At 38.0% G+C, this 22,895-nt stretch overlaps 1 protein-coding gene across 11 annotated transcripts in view; it reads right to left on the bottom strand.

Moving 5' to 3' along the window:
• CDH18 (cadherin 18) overlaps window positions 1-22,895 on the bottom strand; it is a 689,972-nt gene that overhangs the window by 429,388 nt on the left and 237,689 nt on the right. For 9 of the 11 annotated variants that reach the window (XM_080377756.1, XM_080377758.1, XM_080377759.1 and 6 more), the window contains exon 1: window positions 84-19,481. The exons of 1 other annotated variant lie outside the window; for it this stretch is intronic. The gene's annotated coding sequence lies outside the window, so the exon portion shown is untranslated. Of the gene's footprint in view, window positions 1-83; window positions 19,482-22,895 lie in introns of those variants that run through there. One more of the 11 variants, XM_080377755.1, reaches the window with a different exon arrangement.

The raw sequence follows: 22,895 nt of genomic DNA, 5'->3' as shown, positions 1-22,895 counted from the left end.
TTTTAAAGTGTTATTCACCTAAGACAACCCAAACACTTCATTGAAGGTGAATGAAAACTATGAAAATATGAGAAGCTACTTACTAGTTGATGACTAACCAAGAATTTGGAAATATGTTTTCTGTCAATCTTGTGAGCCTCCACTGAAGATATCAGAAATCTAACAATTCAGCAGCTTTCACTGAAACAGAACAAAGTTTTGCATTTGATCAGATAATAATGTTTCTGTTTGCATGATACTTAAGTAAACAGACGATAGCATAGGCATTGGACTGTCCTTTGAAGCAGGCTTGAAGAAGTTACAATATTTATCCTGGCAAATCTATGAAGTCAGTACAAAAGTAATGCAGGAATTTTTATTTTTAAGCAGCTCTTCAAAATTGGAACTCTCATTGAAATAATTTTCAAGGCTTTTAATCAGCTTAGGAGTAATTAATGATTTAATATCTGCTAAATTTAGGAAAATGCTAATCTGAAAACCTTTTGATTTTATAACAATGATTAATTACTGTCATAGATAAAGAAATACTGATTCTGAAAGAAACTGTTCAGAACACAGAAAAACCACTCAAATAACAAAAAATAATCCAAGCCTGATCTTGCACAAATTTAGAACTAAATCTGTTTTAGAGAAACCTTTTCTTCATTTATATACATCATCAGCCACTCTCAGATATATGCTATACTGATATAATATGAAATGTTTTGACTTTTCACACCTTTTGTTACCTAATCTCACAGTTGATGATCCTAAAAAAAAATGAGTCAACAAATAAAAAGTTAAATAAAGATATATTAGACCACTAAAATATTTTCTGCATTATCCTGTATACACCCTATCAGAAAACCCCATGACATGTATGCAGATTCTTAATTAACGTGAAACCATAAACAGAGTTTAGGAAAATCTTGCAAAAACTGCAAACAAACTTACTTATTTGATTTTATTTTTTTTAATCAGCTTTAGTGTCTGTAGATCTATGACACTGGAAGAGTATGCTATATATGGAAGACTACAAGTTAAAAAAAATCACGAGATAGAGCATCATTCAGTGTACTGTAAATTCTACCAGTTGTATTTGATCTTCATTTACAAAGAAGCTTTGTTAGCTTTCTTAAAAAAAGCTTTCTGTTCACTTTAAACTGCTCATGAGTTGTTCATGATAAGAAGCATGACAACCACCAGCAAGCCTAGCCCTCTGTTCCATGCTGAGGTGTTTTGCTTTTCTGCACAACAAGTTATCATCTCTGAAGTCAAGAAACCTTCTTGCTTTTGACAGGGAAGTCCTCAAGTATACCCCAATGTCCTTGAACAAGTGTTTGGGTCAAGGTATTAGAGGAGCTGCAGAAATAGCTTCACAATTACATGATTTTTACTGTTCCTTGTTTGCCTCCATCTAATATATTTGGTAAGTATCAAAGATGTCTAGTCATCCCAAAGGAACTACAAACAGTAACAACTGGATTTTACCAAAACCAACAAAAAAGCAGCACTAGCCATGCTGCACAGTGTAAACCAATTACCGATTAAGTGTCAAGTGCACCAGAATTAGGCTGCTGATTCTTGGTTAGCATCTGGGACGCATCATCAATGACCTAACTTTTTTGCACACAGGCCTATAACTCTTGGATACAACAGAAACAGGACCAGTTTTCTTACGTTTGCCCTTTAAAAATGTTAGAATATTCACAGTCTGTTCTGTTTTTACATTTTCTTCTTCAGAATTAGGAAATTTCTTTATTGCTAAATTCTCCAGTATCACCTTTGCTAGCCTTTTCAGGTCACTTCCACTGATCTCACCCTTAACAGTTCTCTTGCAATCACAGAGCAAGAAGACAGATTTGCTTTTAACATTCCACTAGGATAATTGGCCTCTGGCTAGTCTTAGAGAAACTATCATCGATAGCTTTACAAATTATACTTCCAGTAGGAATGACAGCAGCGTTGTTCTTTGTATGCATGATCGTGATGAGTTTCTTCATAGTATAAAGGTTCTGGTTGTACATTGAGATACATACAAGTTGTTATTATCTATACTAATCCTAAATTGTTGTTGTGTCCTGGTTTTGGCTGAGATAATTTTCTTCCTAGTAGCTGGTGTAGTGCTGTGTTTTGGATTTAGGATAAGAATAATCATAGAATCACAGAATAGTTTGGGTTGGAAGGAACCTTAAAGATCATCCAGTTCCTCCCCTCTCCCCCGCCTCCGCTGCCATGGGCAGGGACACCTCCCACTAGACCAGATTGCTCAAAGCCCCATCCAGCCTGGCCTGAACGCTTCCAGGGACGGGGCATCCACAGCTTCTCTGGGCAACCTGGTCCAGCGTCTCACAACCCTCACAATAAATCATGTTCATAACTAGTTGTTATCCAGTTATTAGTTGTTGCTAAGCAGTGTTTACACCAAGTGAAGGACCTAGGCTTCTCACACTACCCCACCAGCAAGCAGACTGGGGTGCACAAGAAGCTAGGATGAGACACAGCCAGGACAGCTGACCCAAACTGGCCAAAGGGATATTCCATACTATATGACATCATGCTTAGCATATAATCTAGGGGGAAGGCTGGCTGGGGGCCACTGCTTGCCATTGGTCAGCAGGTGGTGAGCAATCGCATTGTGCATTACTTTTTTTTTTATGGTGGTGTTGTTACCCCTTCCTTTTCTGTCCTGTTAAGTTGTCTTTATCTCAACCCATGAATTTTTACTTTTTCCCCAATCCCTTTCCACATCCCACTGGTGGGGGTGAGTGAGCAAGCAGCTGTGTGTGGTTTAGCTGCCTGCCAGGTTAAACCACAACACATTGTTAGGTCATTCTGTCACCTTTTCTTCTTCTGGTTTCAGAGCTCATTTCCTCTAAGCTACACAATTCACATTCAGTGGAACCAAAACAATACATCAAGCCTTTGTATTTTTTATTATTTATTTCTGTTAGTGTATTTTCTTAAGATCCCAAATTTTCTCAGGAGTTTCTCTTACTCCTATTACACTATTTCTTGGAAATCCAGGATCCAATTTTTCTTCTTGATGCAATTACTTACCTGATATTAGACTGGTTGTGATCTGTAAAAGCACAAATGTTTCTGGGCTTGTAAGCATTCAGCTCAGCATAAAAAATAAGCCCAATATGGATAATAAATTCTGACAAGTGTCATAATAGAGAAAACCTGTCAGTACGTGAGAAATTAATGGGGGAGATGGGGGAAGGGGGGGGAGTACAACAGACACTAGACCACATATTTTCTCCTCTTTTTTCCTTATTTTCTTATTAGAGATAATAATAAAACCATAAATATATTCCCTTTTCTTGTTTTATGAAATATTGTGGCTGAATTCTTGATTCCATGAGAGTGGACAGGAAAACTCCCAGTGGCTTCCATGTGGAGAGTTTTTATCCTGTATGTATTGGACAAAATCTAGTGGTTACCAAGCACAAGAGGAAGTCAGGACTGGAGTTTTGATCACACGCATCCATGTCACTGGCACTGTGGTTCTTAGCAAATATTTCCATATGCCTTAAAGCGTGTAAGCACATGCCTTCACTGAAGCATTATGGGTACCTACCATAGGACAGCCTGCTAGCATGCTCAACATTAGCGACAGGGTGAACTTCGTTTCATCAGATGAGATTCAGAAGTTTAATACTTAAATACAGGTTCATGTTAGGGGATTCAACCACAAAGCAGAAGTTTCACCTTGTGAGTAATATCACAAAATATTTCAGATGCTTCTGGTCTAAATTCTTATCACATGTGAAACTACAAAAACATCAGCAAAGACAAAAAGAAATTATTGACAGCTACATCTACTAATGCTTTACTAGGGCTTTCATTTGTACCATCTCTAAAGTGAATCATCTGTTAAATCAACATTAGAACTCAAATCTCATTTAGAGGTCTTTCTTTCATAGCTGAGATTGGAATAGGCCAAGAATATAACCTGGTCTATCTGCAGGGCATGTGAAGGAATTTTCAGTACTTTTCTGGCATTAACACTCTACAAAGCACATACTGCCATCTTTCAAGCCTCCAGTGCCAAAGGTTTACTAAAGCAAAACCTCTTTGTAATGGATTTCTACATTCATTACCTTTTAACTCTCTTCAAAGTAATTCTTTTATGTGGGAAATACTGTCTGCTTGACATCTGAAATAGCGCAGAAATGGTGCAGTGGAGAGCATCAGACAGCTCAACGACCAGGATAAAGCAGGAGTGCTCATGAAGCTTGCTGGAATATCTGGTTTGGGTTTTTTTGTTTGTTTTTAAAACACTTGTAAGAAAAAAGAAAGATTACTGAAGGAGAGAAAAAGTGACCCTAATAATGGAGAAAATGGCAAAAGTTAAAGCAGAGGCTGCCTGTGTCTCTGATACACGCATTCTGCTTCAGTGGATAACTCATGGAAATTATTTAGGAATGGAATTGAACCTGATTGAGCCTACATACCGGTGTGAGTACCTCAGTCTTATTGTGATAGTATTTCAGATAAAGATCTGAGAATAAAAGAGAAGAGAGGAACTAATTGTCCCCAAAAGACTGGGGGAAAAAGAATCCAATGCAGGACAAGAACACCATAAAAGAATAGCCTATACAATCATCTACAAATGCTCAGACAGGAGATTCACTCAGATTCACATTAGCTCCAGGAAAAGCAAGTCCTGCTTAAAAATTAGCAATGGGATAATCTACATAATAAATCCAGACAGCAGAAGGGCATGTTCTCTACCAGATATGTGTAAAAATAATTATTAAGAAAAAAAAAAAAAAAAAAAGATATCTAGTACTTCTATATATTGTAAGTGTATTAAGCAGGGAAAAAATCATAAAAGTGCCTTAAACCTAAGTACAGTGAAATGTACAACCAACAACAGCATATTAATATTGTGTAACACTGTGATAGCATGACCACAAAATGTACAAGCATTTTGCATCAGTGACTAATGTTACAAACAAAAAGAATACAGAGCTGTGAGCCAGCCAAGAGACAGAATTTGGAAGATAAAAAACTAACAAGCAACTAAGTACAACTCTACAAATAGGCAAAACCCTGCCAAACGCTTATGAGGGATGTCTGGCTAAACCAAAATGAAGATAAGTGGCACAGGGAACAGCTGAGAACTCCTCTGGATGTTCTCAGGACAAGTAGCACAAAAAAGTCGGGCATAAAGAGGAAAGGAGAAGAAAGATGAGTAGCTGGCTTGCATTGAGTTTTCTCATAAACCTCTTGGGCCTGCTACATTGACTAACACCATCAAGCACTGTAGCCATTAGCTCTGTGCTACCCTATACTCATAGCTGATTTGTGTTATGACTTCCAAAGATTATTTTGTGTGTGCAGTATTAATGATTAATAATACAAAATAACCAACCATTGGCACAAAGGGTGTCATCATTGAATGGATTTGGTAGTTTTGTTTTAAAAATTTTAAACTGACTGTTCTAAATATTCTTAGCACAGTGATCTATTTACCCAAATGAGACATATATACACACACACATATATATATATTCAATTAAAACAGATGGTACTATCAGTTCTGAGTTATAAGAAAATGGATTCTTAAAGGAGCAGAGAAAATTCCCCTACTTTTCCTAGTAAAATGCAGAAATCAAAGTTCAATATGCTCACCCAAAGAAACAGCTGAAATAAATAACAGGTGAACTTAGGTGGATTTCTAAAAATTTCTACGAAAATAAGGCACGCAATATTATAAACAAGGAAGTGAAATGTAGAATATATAAAATTCAACGACCAACAGAAAGTGATCACCAGAAGAGGACTATTCTAGACAGATTTCATTGGAAATTGAGAAAGGTATGAGTAGTAAGAACACATCAATCAAGAAATAGGGATAAACATTTTGCCAGAGTCTGAAATGATGTGATGAATATCTAGTTTTAATCACTAGAAGAAGAAACGTGGTTTAACAATGGGAAAAGTAATGGATCTAGAACTGCATTCATTTCCAGCACTGAGGAAGAAAGTACTTATACTGAAAGAAGGATGTAAGTCGTTGGTACACTTAGGGACTAAGTGTTGAAGTGAGTCTCTCTAAGAATAAAGATATTTTTAAGAGAAATAATGAAAGAGTTATCTATACCAGCAGTTTAGACAATATAATGCAGGGGTTTGAAATAGTAGTGCAGGACACACAGAAGGGGAAGCCGGGGGGCCAGAAGAGGAAAAAAAAGCAGGAATGATAATAAAAACCATGGGGAAATACTAAAGGTGCTACAGCATCATTATTGAATGATAAATACCTTAAGGAAAAACAAAGGTAAATAATGATTATAAAAATATGAACAGAACGTGGATATATAGGTTATAAAAGTAAGAACAGGTCATATGGAGCAAAGAGTCTGAGTGTCAAAATAACCTTAGAAGTAAAAAAATAAGAGGAGGGGTGGGCGGTGTAGAGAAAAGAAAAGAAAAGAAAAAGACATTTTGCTGGCAGCTGGATTGTTTAAACCCTTCCTGGAAAACTTTTGCATTGGATCAACGAATGTTCTCCCCACTCCTCCCTCCCGCACGGTGCAGGAGGCAGCACAGCCCCCCACAGATGCAGCCACCTGTTCTGGTGGCCGGAACGGCTGCTGCGCAGCGCAATCTTGCCAAAAGCAAGTAGTGCCCAAGCGCTGGGCCCAGCACCAACGAGCTCACTAGGATAGCTTTAGACTCAACTGTAGTTTTCCTGGTTACGTTAAAAATTAACACACATATTTGAAATGTTTCTAGTAAGTGGATATTAACTTTTCCCAAGAAATGTCTCTTCCTGAAGTACATCGCTGGCCAAATGGTAACAGGTACAACAAGGCCCATTTACCTCTGAAAATATCAGCTAACATTTTGTTTACCTGGAAGTCACTAAATTGATAGGAAATTATTTCATAAATGTTATTGATGAGCACACTAAAGAAAACCTGATTATGGAAAATAATTCCACAACTGTGTTGAGAGTTTGAAGGGTCTAACATTGTCAGGGACATAGGCTCCATCTCTAAGTCGTATATCCTTACATCTCAAACAGCAACTATGTACTTGTGGACAAAGACACTAAATGAATTAATGCTTAACTGGATAATTCATCTGAAAGAATGCATTTCTGACACCAGAATCAGAGTTATAATGTAAAAATTATCAAAACCAGAGATAAATTTTGCAAATAAAATAAAAACAAATGTTCTTCACCCACAAAGATTCAGAGAAGAAATGTAAGGCTCGTCAATAATGACAGCAGAGTAGAAATTAAAAGCCATCTATATGTTCCCAAAACTAGATTGCGCCTTGTCTGTTTGAATGCAATTAATGAAGCAGACAAGAGGGCAACATGAGTAACAGGAAAATTAGCAGGAACTATTAGTTTCAAGATGAAGAATACTAAAATGATCAAGGTTCTCCTATTTGCATTCTAGAATTTTGAAACAAATAGTATACTAATACATGAAAAGTAGATTCCGTTATTTAGCTTGTGTTATTTTATCCTGATAGCTCTCTTTGTTAAGGAAATTTATTTTTTAAGTAAAAAACCAGAGTTGGTCTCACCTATCTAGTTTTTAGATATTCACATGATACAATATAGCATTAGAAATTGTTACTTAAACAGAAGAATATGTGAATTCGGGCCAGAATTTTAAAATTAATGAGGAAGTAGTAAAAAGAGAATAACGTGTGCTCTGGTTTCAGCTGGGATAGAGTTAATTTTCTTCTTGCTAGCTGGTGCAGTGCTGTGTTGGAATTTGGTGTGAGAATAACGTTGATAACACTGATGTTTTTAGCTGTTGCTGGGTAACGTATGTACTAAGTCAAGGACTTTTTGGTTTCTCAGGCCCTGTCAGCAAGAAGGCTGGAGGAGCGCAAGAAACTGGGAGGGGACACAGCCAGGACAGCTGACCTGAACTAGCCAAGAGGATAGTCCATGCCATAGAACGTCATGGTCAGTATATAAACTGGGGGGAGCTGGCTGTGGCTGGTGGATTGCTGCTTGGGGACTGGCTGGGCACTGGTCAGTGGGTGGTGAGCAATCGTGTTGTACATCACTTGGGTATTTTTTTCCCCTACCCTTTGAATTTTATTCTTCTCCCATTCTCCCTCCTTTTCATTACAACTGTTGTTGTTATTATTATTATTATTACTACTACTATTATTGTTATTTCTAATATTTTAAATTATTATTTCAATTATTAAATTGCTCTTATCTGAATCCTTGAGTTTTACCTTTTTCCCTTCTCCATGCTCCAGGGGCAGGGGTGGGGTGAGCAGCTGCATGGTACTTTGTTGCCAGCTGGGGTCAAACCACAATAGGTTAGTGGTGAAAATTAAGATTAGAGAAAAATTCCTACTAGACCATCCCAAGGACTTCTATCAGATTTGTATTTTTTATTAACCTTCCCTCAAAATGCAGGACTGATTTAATGAAAAGTACAAATGACGTATTTAGGAGTTACTGTTAGAGGACTGGAGTATCATACCTAGAGAACTATACAACCTTGAAAAAGATAGTAGACTGGTGTCTACTGCAGACTTTCTAATTTCTTTCACTGTTTCATCTTCAGCTTGACATGCTTGCACGAGAACAAACAAACAAAAAACCCCCAACAACGGGTTTACAATCGCTCTACAAATCCTATCTCCTTTTTTTGCCAGATATCCTCAAGAGGTTGCTCACATTTCAGAACATCTATATACCAGAACTCATGCTGTTCTTTGTCCAGCAATGAAACGTCTCCAGAATTAAGACACTTAATCCACAGTGCTACACAAACTACACAGGTACAGGGATAGGTAACGTGACAGGTACTTCTTCTTGGGGAGATCTGTCAACAGCATTTTTCACTCCGTTTAGCATTATAACACAAAACAAACTTGAAAAACAACTTCAAAAGGGATGCTATGTAAGCATGACATCACTATTTTATTAAGTATCTTTTGTTACTGCAGGATTAAGTTACTTGGGGCAACCAAATATTTGGTCAGTCTTGATGCTTTTATTTCAATATGACAAAGAAATGTTTCTGCTAAAATTGCCAGTTATGAGTAACAGCAAAGCAAGATGATGATAGATTTTCATTATCAAATTATTTAGCTGCATGCTGCAGAAAATTGTACTTAATTTTATATCTAAAATCAATATTAATCTCAACTAGAAAGAACAACAATAAACACCTGCAGCACTTGCTCAAGGACAAATGAAGCAAATGTTGAATGCGGTGAATATTTGCCTATCAACCTTACTCCTTTTAAAATGTTTCAGACTCAAATTTTGTATCAGAAAGCAGTATCAGTATATCTTGCTAGGAAAGACATACCCTGAGCAAGTACAGATATGCCTTCTTAAAAATCCAACATAATTTGTTTTGCTTATAGTTCTTGGTTGTAGTCACTAAAACTGTAATACACTTTCAGTAGCCAGCAAATGTGCCCGATCTAAGTTACAAAATATATTCTCTTTGTAGATGTTTTACATCACCTGAATCTACCTATTTCCATGTACACACAAAACTTTCAGTTTTTAGAAATTAACAAGATTTATATCCTAAAAAATACAGATCTGACCTCCTTATAAAAAAGCCCACAACACACTATGTGCCTCTCTGCACCCCCCAAAAAAACGCCCAACCCCAACATCAAACAACACACACCCAAAACCAAACCACAACAAAACAGAACTAATAACAAAACCCACACCCCACATTCACGTTTCTGAACAATCCAGTAATTTTAATATGAAACGTAGAAAATTTTCCCTATGAAAAGCTCTTGATGGCAAAAAGAAATATATCTCAGGTATCTGAGATTAGACATGGGAGAGGAACAACTGAAAATGTGATCCAAAAGCAAAACCACTGTTGTCCAAGAAGATTTTTCATTGTATAGCTAAATAAATGTCTGATAGACTGAGTAAATAGTAACATATGAGAGGGTAAGGGCTTCTTATGCTGTTGGCTTATAAAGACAGAGCATTAATACTGATTCCTACATGTGATACCAGCTTATTACAGAAGAGAACCAAGGGACTGGTTTTCTCATTCTCCCTCTCTGTTTTTTCTTCTCTCTTTGTGACGTGAACACTGTATATTTCTGTACAAATAGAATGGAAATTGAGTTGATCTAGTTACCAGAAAAATCTGCTTTTGACTTGTACTACGTAGTTATGTCTGTACCAGCGAATTAAACAGGGCCAGTGCACAGGGCTGGGCAATGTTACACAACTGCCCACAGTGTTTGATTACTGGCACACCTCTCGGCATATTTTTAATTCATGACCATTAGGTCCCTCCTTGTGCAAACTATGCACAGCATCGAATGCTCAGCAGCAGTTGTTTCCAATAGGCAGGTGGATAAACTACCATACTGTCCTCAGAGGGGTACCGACTACAGTTGTACAGGCACAAACTGTGCCATGCTGCTTGCCCAGAGAATGAAGAAAACAAACCTTGACATTTTCTTCCACTAATGGAGCACCACTTTCTTAGGAAGCTCATGGCTGAGTTTAGCCCTGCCCTGGCTTTAGCCAGCAGAGCCAAGGAAGCTGATGGGAGAATCCTTAAAGACCAGCAGCCCCCGACTAACAAACCAATCTTTTAGAATCAACAAAATCAAGTTTAAGCAGTTCTTTCTCAGTACAATTACAAAATAAACAAACTAGCCCGCTAGTTTATTCCCATGTACTCGCAAGCTGTTTTCATTCACAGCTGATATAAAGATGAAAGCAGCACATTGTTAGCAAAATACTGCCCATAGCTTCTGAGAGGCGCTGAAGTTTTATCTTAATTCACAAAATAGATGAAGGCCCATGAAACAGCCTTGTTCTTATCCATAAAGCTGAACTCTCCCCCTCTTGCACAAAGTTGGAGGGACCTTGTTCAGACTGGCAGCTGGGAATGGTCTCTGGCCCATGTTATCTCCTGGCCATTCCCAGGCACTCTCTTGGCACAACTGTGTCAGAAATTAGCTAATTATGAAAACACTATGAAAACTGTATGCCACTGATTAAGCCCAGTCCCTATTTTGGTAAATACTATAGACATACTTATTCTGAGGTACTAAAACTACCTGTTTTCTGGCAGTGTTTCAATTAACTTCCTGATTTTGCTACCTGTCATCTTTATCGTTCATTAAAAATAATTTCCAGTATGACTGGAAGAGCAAAAAACCCCAAACCTGTTATTATTTATAGTTTGTTCATTATTTGTGGTGATCAGTGATCATGATAAACTTTCTTGCAGCATCCACAGACTCTTTTCTTCCATGAGAATATAATCATAAATACAGGCCAAGGTTGGAGGAACTTGCTAAAAATAACCACAAGATTCGGTTCGCTCGAAACAAGCAAGTAACAATCACTGAAATAGAAAGCCAAAAGAAACACCGGCTATTGCTTCACTGTGGTCAAACTACACAGGCACCTGCAAAAGGTGCATCAATTCAAAGATCGTGTTTTCTGGGGATGCCATAGTCTGGTAAGTTTCCATAAGTGATTCCCAATGCAGATAAACAACACTCTGCATTCATTTTGCTAGGAGGAAAATGAAGTAGTGAGAGTCTGACTGAACACCCCTTGTTCACATAATCCTCATGTTAATGCTAATGGCAACAGGCTTTAAGAAATTAAGTGATTAATCTCAGTAGGCAGGTGGTTTGAGTCCCTCATGAATAAATTTCTTATGTAATTCCCCTATATAGGTTGCACGCTAAAGTAACCTAAACTGTTAAAGCTTAGAGTTCTTCCTGTTGGAAAAGGTATGGTATCTTTGATTAACCATGCAAGGAAAACAGCTTTGTGCCTGTGATTTGAAAGAACAGCGAGTGGTTCCTCTCCACATTTTAACATACAGTATAGTGTTTGCTGACTAAGCAATTACTGATTGTTCAAAAAATAAAGACATTTGGAATTTATTTACCAACATATATCTGTGCTCAGTGTTAAAAGAAATAGATCTATTTTCAAGAAAAATTCGATTTTGTTCTGTGTCATAAAAATATGGCTTCATTTTCAGTTCCCTACAATGCTAACTATAACCATTTACTTTAAACTTTACAATTGCTTACAAATTCTTTGTAGCACCAAAAATAATTGTCATCAATTCATTAGATAAAGTAAGTCATTAGAATGGCACATAGAAAAGAAGAACAAACATGAATAATTGCTAATATAGAGTAGTGGCTCAGATGAAAAACAAAAGAGTTTTGCTTTGGTAGTATGGGTTGAAAACTGAGGTCCTCAGTAATATCTGCTTACTTTCAGTTCAAGGTTCTTAACACTGATATCCATGCTATGATCATCCCAAAACAGCAGGCTGTAGCTTCAGGGATCACATTGTATAGTATGCAATACATTTTTCTATACCACAATGGAAAAAAAAAAAAACCCAACCAAAACCACAAAAACCCTCAAAACTTTTCCACACTGTTACTATTATACTATTAAATATTTCTAATGAGAATGTATATTAGGATTATTTTATTAAGATTCTATAAAGTATTAATAACTGAAAAAAAAAAAAAAAAAAAGAAAAAAGTCCTGTAACCATAGGTAACCTAGACCTCTTTAGAAAAAACAGTATTTGCAATACTGTTCTTGGCAGCGAATGCAGTTGAATAGCTACAGTCCTATCGTCTATACTATACACATACATGTAATCCTCAAAGAAGAAAATGGAGAAGTGTTAGCTCTTGAAATGCCAACCCACATATTATTCAAGTAAAATACGCAAACCTGATTAGGTAAATCAAAGTAGTATTGATTAGATGTCAAGACTCAGAAAACTAAAATGACATTTTAAATATGACTAACAACTTACAGTGCAAAAAGCAACCTCAGTGATCCCACACTATAGTTACATGAAATGTAAAGTGAAGAAACCTCACTATTTATTCTCCAACTTAGCTCCTCTCTGCTTCCCTGGAGAGGGATCCGATTACATTGTTTTTAATAAAGTAAAGCAACCTGGTACTACTCTTTGTCTTACTTTGCAAATGAACAATTCACTGCTACATACATAGAAAATATTCCCTTTGTGTAGCAAGCTGACAAGTCCATCAGCATAGAGAGTATTATAAGCAAAAAAATTAAAAATACTAAAATGCAGATATCAAAATTATTAGAAAATGAGATGAGAAGGTTCTTCTGCAGTACTGATACTGTCCTGATGTCAGAAACGCAAGTTGACTTCACTGCGGACTACCATTGTTCAGCTCCGCATAAAAGTAGGCACAATAGATTTTAATATGGCATGAATTTTGATAAAATTTATCCCACAATACTTCAGAAAACATTACACCTTCTTCACAGAGAAAAAGGCTAACACATTTTAACAATTGAAGAGCCATCTGGAAGACCATACTCGCACTGTAAGCACGCACATCTACTGGCTGCTCTTTCCCCTTCTAGCTCTGCAGCTGCTTCACAACTGCTCAGGCAGCAGCTTCATCAGCACACAGAAGGTCCCCAGACGTCTTCACCTGCTCTCATCTTTGTGGCAGTTTTATTTTAAAGTCTAGGGAGAGTGCTGGCTCCCTCGAAGTCTATGTCACCCACACAGTGTTCTTTTCAGACTGTCTTGGCCTCTGCTTTCCATTATGGCCCTCAGGATGGACAACCTTACTGGCCATTCTGGTATGAAGCCATAGAGAAGCCTATTGACTGCTGGTGCCGTAAGCTGCTGATCAACAAGGCTTGTGACCTGCTAACAGTCCTCCTGAACTTGTGCTGTTTATTCTCCTCTCTGCATTAGCATGAACTCTAAAGTATGGGGTGTCTTGAATGCCTGTGTAACGAGCATATACAACATATTAAGTACATCTCCCTCGTTTCAAAAGAAAAAAAGGAAAAATAAAGCAAAAGCAATTTGTTGACCTACATACATGCAGGGGATGAGTTTCAACATACATGCTGGCTTCATTTCCTACATACTATATCACAACCTGAAACACTTGCTCTAAAATTAATATAGCAACCTTTTCTCTAATGTCCCTATCAACTAAGGCAGGGGTGGGGGCAATTTATCCCAACTCCCATCAGTTATTCCCAATTTAGTTCACTGAGCTGTTGTGTGAATGCATAGGTTGGCTCACAAGACTCAGAAATAAAGAAGAAACGATGAGGACAGGTTAGAGAATAAGATCATGGCATCATCACTGGATTAGGGGGAGAATAGTATATTGGCATCAGAATGACAGCTTAGTCTTGAATATAAAAGAGCAAGATGATCCGAATTTTCTCCTGGAAATGCACAGAATGGAAGATTAATTGAATTGTCAGGTCAATTTCTTGATTTAATACTATAAAACCTGATTTGATTTTGTTTTTTTTTTTAAAGATATCTTTATAGCTTAGGTGAAATATTAATACAAAAGGAACAATAGTAAGCCGTGGTCACAGATAAAGGCAGACAATTAGTGGTCAAAAAACTCATTATAAATACAATTTTAGTTATAATTTGGACATGTATAGAGGGAAAATAAAGAAAATGGCATTAAGTTATTGAAATAAAACAAAAAATGCCTACAGTAATAATAACTGTAGATGTCTGTTGATGAGGTAATTTGAAGAAGGGCATATCAGAGACTGCGCTATACTGATATTAAATCACAATGAAAAAGTTATAAAACTTGAAATGAGCACTGAAGTCCTAATTCTTATAAAAGCTTCTTGAATAATGCTTCTGTTTGATAATATACCCACAGAGTTTTGAGGAACATAAACCAACAACAAGTAAAGCATTTCAAGCACTGACTAGAGACCTTTCCATTTTTGCCAACATCACAAATCTCTGCAGTCTTCTTGATCTGATAGACTGTTGATGAGTCATTAGTAAAAATTTAAAAAAAAATTTAAAAAACCCAACCCACACAAAACCAATGCATAAATATCAAGAAAGAACACAGTGTGACTTACCAACTCAAATAAATCTTTCTTACTGAAATTAAATATTCCTTTCTAAAAAAGAAAAGCAAAGCAGATGGAAACTTTTGCAGTCCACTAACTTTTCAAACATGAATTCTCCTCATCTGTTTTTTATTATAGTTATAATTGACATAACTAAGCTAAAATTGTTGGGAGGGTTTTGGCCATTTTTTCATCTTTAGTTTTCTGTTTTCAAAAAAAGAACTTACTCCCCCCCAAAAAAGGTAAGAAGGAACCAAGTATGGTTAAATACACTAAACAAAGTTGGAAAACCCAGAAAATTTACCTTCCATATCACTGTAATTGTCCATTAGAATATACATTGTACAGTTAATGCCACAGTGCTGAAGGACAGACTAAAATTTAAATGAGCTGGCAAAATAAATGAAAAATATTTTTAAATCTTGCAAATCAGAGGAGAAACAAAATTCATGTTGTCTTGCTAAACACTGCACCTTTCCTACCTCCATGCCTGTATAGTTTTACTTAAGAGCTTCAAGAAAAGAAAAATTACATTAGAAAAAAACCCAAAGCTTATTCTTTCTTTCACACACACAGAGCCCAGCTAATTTGGAAGTGTCTTACGCAATAATGAGATGTCTTCAGTATGCAGAAGTAGAGAGAACTGGAAATACTCCTGCAATTAGAGATGGTGGGCAGGTCTCTGAAAAGAGCCTACATTTCACAGTGATAACTAGTGCTCCCAAATCTGTGTATATTCCCATCAACAAAATCTGAGACCACAGGATCTCAGCAATTCATCTTGGTGATCTGTGACTGTAAGCTACAACTGTCTTGGCATGAAATCCACAATGAAGATAATGAGAAACTGTTTCTGGAGCAAACTGCAGGTATATCAAGTGGACTGCTCTCTTAAAACTACATCAGATGCAACAAATCTCAGCAATGTACCCAAGACTCCATTCACTGAGTCTGCAAAACCAAAAGGCAATGCTGTCAGTTACAATTCTTAACTGCTGCACTGAAACCCAGCAGCTTTCCTGCACCCAGCCTCCCCGTTAGACCTGTATACTACCAGAACTGTGCTATCAGATTCTTCTATAAAAGCCTAAAAATCACTTGGATTTACAACACAACAAACAATAAAAACTCTGACACTAATTAACCCTGGGAACAACCATCTCCTTTTTCCTGCAGGCTCCTTTTCTTGAGCCGAGGAGACCTGCCCAGGATGCTTTGTGCCTGTCTGAAAGACTATTTCCTTAACTGCTTTCAGTATTGAGACTAGCTGAACAGTTTGTAATCTGAAGTGTCAAGTGTGAAACATTGCAGGACATTTTCACTGTAAAGTCCTTAACTATGTTTCTTCTTGGCAGCATGAATTAGTCCCAGTCACCATCTTTTTCCATTTATTATCTTCTATTCTGCAGCATGTGGATAGTCCTGACATGATAATTCTTGTAGAGATTTGAAATAAGACAAGGTTCAAGAAAGGCACATTTAATTGCCGGTGTAGTGAACACAAGAAATTTCAAACATGAGATTATATGTAGGGACCCAAAAAAAATCATCACAGAAATCTCTGTATGAATAAGGAGACAAAAGACAGTAGAAGAGACAGTCTATAAAGGCAGCTGAAGCACTAATATAAAAAAGGTAATAAAATTATTGGGAGGACAAGTTAGCTTAGAGACAATTCCCTTTTGCTACGAACCATTTAAAAGAGAGTTAAAACTAGGCAAGGTGAACTAAAAGGCAGAAGAAGACCAATTTAATTTCACTTACAGAAAGTGAAGCAACATTTCAAATTGCCATAAAACATTTGTTGTTAATTGCCATTATTGATCATTTCAGTTGTGTGGCTGAGTTCCAGATTTCCTCTGTTACTCAGCTGTGCTGTAAAATGAGACATGCTTCGATTCATGCATTCTTAAATTGAAACTGAACTCCAGATTTTCAACGTCTATGTACTGTGCCTACCCTACAATTCAGGTCTTCTTAGCCCAGCTATTTCACTTCTCTTCATCCATTCTGAACAAATGCCGCTATTCTTATTCAGAATAACCTGCCAGTGAAAATGAAAGGAACACATTCTGTTCTCCCTTTCTCTGGGACACTCTGAAACACCCTGAAGATTGATGCCTGCAGCAGAACAAGCTGACAAGTCAGTAATGACATTCATTTAAGAATGCTATTCTTCATGGAAAACTGCTTTGAATTTTTTGAATTATTTAACTTATTATTAAACAGCGACTGAACTAGAACACTGTAATGCATTTTTTCCACTTGATTTCTAGAAACAAGGTAGACTAAGAGATGTCAGTAATACTGCACACTCAGGGACTTTGTGAATATGTTAACGCACAACTGAGGCAGAGCTTGAGTTTCAAGATCAAGAACACACAAGAAGTTACTGAGCTGAAATTTAGAAATGTATCCAAAGCCAAAAAATCCAACAGATAAGCAGTAAAGCAAACAGAACTCGTATCATTCTTATAATCAAAGTAGAATTCACACAAAGTATGTTATCATTATACAGAACATGTTTGTGCAAACATAGCACATTGCAGCATCAGTTATGAAGGCGTTTAAATAAATGCTGAGCTATTTGGACAGAAATCCATTCCTGAAATGCAGACAAAAAGCAGAGCAAAACCTATAAAAAGAGGCACTGATACATGAGTAAAGGAATGGTGCCCAGGTGAGGTGCACATCCAACTAGTAACCTACCATAATTACAGAGAAAATGCATTAGAATTTCATGCAGAGGATTTAACCAGGTCTAGATTAACCTACGCATTCTTTGTTAAATTATTATAGTATTCAAAGCATCCTGTTCCATAAGGGTTATTAGTCTCTGACAATTTTAACTTGGTATCAAAAAACCTAGAAATTGAGTATGGGCTTTAAACTTTAAATGAATAAAGTTTTGATACAAAAACATGAATCCCAATTTAAATAATTATACTCAAGTCACACAGTAAAACATTTCTTTTTCACTTTTACCCCTTTCACATCAAAGATAGCATGAGTATGCGTTCAGGTTGTCTTCATCAGAAATTAGAATATGCAGATGTACCTTCTTCAACTGTGGTCTTTGTACAGATTAAGTACTGCAATGCTTATTTAACAACTTTACCCCAGGCTAGCATTTCCTCTTCTGCTTTCATGGTGTCATATAGAAAGAAGTATATGCAGTAGACAGAAATACTGTAAATCCAGAACCATTAAACCAAAACAGTGTTTTAATTCAGAATCGCACTCCATAGACTGAACGACTGCAGGTGTCCCCTCCATGTCTTCACTTTTTTTTTGCTAATGCACAAATACTGAATTTAATTTTTTCAGCATAAGAATAAAATGCCATCACCACATTTGCTTTTCCAGAGTAAAGGGAAATGTTGCTGTATTACCAGTGTAACTGACCAGATATGCTTAGGACTTCCAAATAGCTGTACAGATCAGAGAACTCACTGTGACACAACTATGAGGACACCATCTGCAAGCAAGGGAGTGTAGAGGAATGAAGCTGGGTTAATTAGCATTGGTAATATACAGCTGTGGGTTGGCATCAGGGGCGGCGGGGTGGCCAATGTAGACAAGGTGCAGCTGTGGCTGGTTCTGTTAAGTGGTTGAGAGCCAGTGAAGGGAGAGCAGCCGAGGAAGAATCAAGAGGAGAGAGAACACATGCCCTGGATGAGGTGAGATGAGGAGAAGCTAGCAGAGGGACTGTATAAAGAGTGTGTTGGTATGAGGTGGTAAAAGATCTTGTTGCATCTTGATAGTTTGGGGAGTACTGCAACAGGGAAAATGCAGTTTTCAAACTAGTTAGTCCCAAACTGACATGTAAATTTAGTCATCTAAATCCAGCGTTACTTTAGTGTGGGGATATATAAGAAACCTATGTTTTACCAGTAGCAGAGGATTTCGAAGCTTGTTTATCAAGGTGGGGGCTTTTTAAATATATATTAAAAACCCCATGTCTCTCATTTTAAGATCAAAATTAATATTCATTGTTTCATCAATAAAAAGTTTTATTTTTAATGGGGACATATAAATTACCAGGCATAGAGCTGCAATCTATGTACTGAACTGTTCCCTAGCTCTTCAAAAGAATAACAAATATGAAATTTTCCCTCATTTCCTGCCATACTGCAAGTTCTCTTAAGAGCTGTTCCGTAACATCGGAGAAAAAGTTAAAATTCTTATTAAACATTAATTGAAGATTTAGCTCCTGAATAAAAGAATTCTTGATTCTTTAGCAAATTTGTACAGTGCCCCTGAGGTATCACAGCACACTTAAACTAAAACTAGCACTAATAGCTTTATGTGCATATCTGCCTGTCTATACTAATACATTAAGGTCAAATTACAGTATATCAGGTGCTTTTAATAATTAACTGTGGTCCTGAACCAACTTCCACAGAAGTAAATACAAGCTTTTGCTGGTTTAACCAGGAAGTAGAGTGAGGCAGGAAATTTAGGATAGATGTACACCGAAGATGCAAAATAAAGATTATTGTGATTGAAAATCTTTCCTTTATCCATTTACTATAGGTACTGACTTTGCAGGATACTGTATGAATTGGTTTTTTGTTTGTTTTTTTTTTTTTTTTTTTTTTTCCTAAAATGTCTTGTTATTCCAATACAGAAGACTATTTTTTATTTTCACATTAAGAACCAGAAATATCAAACATACTATGACTACAGCTCCCATATTTCAGTTTATACCTGTTTACTTGTCTTAGCTTTAGCTGCACAGCACAGCATAAAGCCACTCTTCATGCATGTTCTTATTTAAATCCCTGTTCTCTGTGGGTTCTAGACTGTCCAAATTATGTAACTCATATGGCACATTACAAAGCTTCAATGTTCTTGCTGACTTCAAGAGATAAAGGTAGGAATGGAGAGAATGCAGCTGTTTCCTTCCTAGAGACAGAAGTGGTGAAATTTATTTATATTCTTTTCAGGCAGGGTGACCGTTCTGTTCTGAAGCTGGGGCTTTTCCCTCTCTATGCCCCTACAGGAAACAAACATCAGCTGGCTTATAAATACCCACAAGAATGCACATACTATGCACACACTCCATTAAGTGAGGATAAGGAGAAAGCATTGCTAATGATAGGCTGAAGAAAATAAAAGCTTTTATTGAAAAGCCAAAGAAAACACTTGTTTCTTATAGCTCATAAAAATAGATAGATTACAACACATTTGAAAAAAAAATCTGCCCACCTATCCAGGTGTCTGCTTTTTCCTTTCATCCTTCTAATCCTGTAAAACTGATACACAGTCCCTCCTAAGACAGGAGGGAATGAGAAAGATGCACTGTAATTCTTACAAGACAGTATAAGACCTTGTTATTTAACATACATACATAACTTGAAGACAATGATTTCTCACCTATTACAGCTTAAATGATTTCTCACCTATTATAGCATTACAGCTTGCTTGTTTTCACCAGTAAGGCAGAGATGGTGGGGAATATGAATGTGAAGCTCAAGGGCATCCTTGGCTGCAGCGACCATAAAGTGAAAGTCAAGATCCTTTGGACAAGGAGGAGGGCACACAGCATGATCACTACCCTAGAATTCAGGAGGAGAGATGCTGGCCTCTTCAGAGGTATTTTCGGCTGGTACCTTCAGATACCCATGGTATCCTACCAAGGGATAAAGCCCTGGAGGCAAAATGGGCCAAAGAAAGCTGGTTAACGTCCAAGGATCACCTCCTCCTAGCTCAGGAGCAACATGTCACAAAAAACCAGGAAGTCAGGGAAAAATGCCAGAAGGCCTGCATGGATGAACAAGGGGCTCCTGGACAAACTGAATCGCAAAAAGGAAGCCTACAGAGTGGTGAAAAAAAGGACAGGTAGCCTGGGAGAAATACTGAGAAATTGTCCAAGCAGCCAGGGACCAGGTTAGGAAAGCTAAAGCCCCGAAAGAATTAAATCTGGCCAGGGACATTGAGGGCAACAAGAAAAGCTTCTATAGGCACATCACTGAGAAAAGGAATACCAGGGAACACATGGGCCCTCTCCAGAAGGATACAGGAGACCTGGTTACTTGGGACATGAAGAAGGCTGAGGTACTCAATGACTTTATTGCCTCAGTCTTCACCAGCAAGTTCTCCAAGCACACTGCCCCACTCACAGAAGGTGAAGGCAGGGAGACTAGGAGGATGAACCGCCCACTGCAGGAGACAATCAGCTTTCAGACCATCAAAGGAACCTGCAGGTGTGCAAGTCCGTAGGACCTGATGAGATGCCTCTGTGGGTCCTCAGGGAGCTGGTGGATGAAGTGGCTAAGCCGCTATCCATCATATTTGAGAAGCTGTGGCAGTCTGGTGAAGTTCACGCTGACTGGAAAAGGGGATACATAACTCCCATTTTTAAAAAAGGAAAAGAGGAAGACCTGGGGAACTATAGGTTGATCAGTCTCACTCCTGTGTCTGGAAAAATCATGGAGCAGATCCTCCTGGAAACTATGCTTAAGGCACATGGAAAATAACAAGGTGATTGATGACAACCAGCATGGCTTCACTATGGACAAGTCATGTCTGACAAATTTGGTGGCCTTCTATGACAGGGTTACAGCACTGACAGATGAGGGAAGAGAAACTAACGTCATTTACCTGGACTTGTGCAAAATTTTGACACTGTCCCACAAAACATCCTTGTCTCTAAACTGGAGAGACCTGGTTTTAAGATGTGGACACTTGGTGGATACAGAATTAGCTGGATGGTCACACGCAAGAGAATTGCAGTCAACATATCGGTGTCCAAGCAGAGACTGGTGATGAGTGGTGTTCCTCAGGGAACAGGTGCTGTTCAATATCTTTGTGACATGGACCGTGGCATCAAGTGCACTCTCAGCAAGTTTGCCAACACTAAGCTGTATGGTATCATTAACATGCTGGAGGGAAGGGATGCCATCCAGAGGGACCCTGACAAACTGTAGAGGTGAGCCCAGGTGAACTTCATCAAGTTCAACAAGGCCAAGTGCAAGGTCCTGCATCTAGGTTGAGTAAACATCTGGTATCAATACAGGCTGGGCAGATGATGGATTGAGAGCAGCCCTGAGGAGAAAGATGTGGGGGTGCTGGTGGATCAACAGCTCAACATGGCCCAACAATGTGCAATTGCAGCCCAGAAAGCCAACCACATCCTGGACTGCATCAAAAGAAACATGGTCAGAAGGTCAAGGGAGGTGATTCTCCCCCTCTACTCCGCTCCTGTGAGACCCCACCTGCAGTACTGTGTTCAGCTCTGGAGCACCAGCATAAGAAGGACATGGACTTGTTGAAGTGAGTCCAGAGAAGAGCCATGAAGATGACTAGACACCTGGAGCAACCCTCCTATTAGAGACAGGCTGAAAGAGTTGGTTTTTTCAGCCTGGAGAAGAGAAGGCTCTGGGAACACCTTATAGCAGCCATTCAATACTTAAATAGGGTCTACAAGAAAGCTGGACATGGACTTTCTACGAGGGCCTTTAGCAATAGGACAAGGGGGAATAGTTTTAAAACGTAAGAGAATAGATTTAGCTTAGATATTAGGAAAAAAATCTTTACTGTGAGGGTGGTGAGACACTGAAATAAATTGCCCAGAAAGGCTGTGGATGTCTCATTCTTGGAAGTGTTCTAGGCCAGGCAGAATGGGGCTTTGAGCAACCTGGTCTAGTGGAAGGTGCCCCTGCCCACGGCAGGGGGGTTGGAACTCGATGATTTTTAAGGTCCCTTCCAACTCAAACCATTCTGTGAATCAATGATTCTGTAAAACTGGTCGTAAGTAAATTCCATCAATGCCCATGCATAAATATCACTTACTGCCTTTCTAGCAGTCATGCTTTCTAACACCTATCAAACTGTCTCACATGGAATGTAATATTTTCAGACCCAGTCTGTGGGTGTACTAAATGCAGTAGGTGCACTGTAAATGTACTAATTACTGTCTTGCTAAACTACAAATGATAGCAGATAAGCGTGAGTACAGCCTGGCAGTAGTTCTGTCCTTGTATCACATAACAACAGTACCCACCTTTCT

The sequence above is a fragment of the Falco punctatus genome (genome assembly GCF_963210335.1).
Source record: "Falco punctatus genome assembly, chromosome: 3".
Lineage (NCBI taxonomy): Eukaryota > Metazoa > Chordata > Aves > Falconiformes > Falconidae > Falco > Falco punctatus.
Note: the sequence above shows the minus strand (reverse complement) of the source record. Positions and strands in the feature narration are given on the sequence as shown.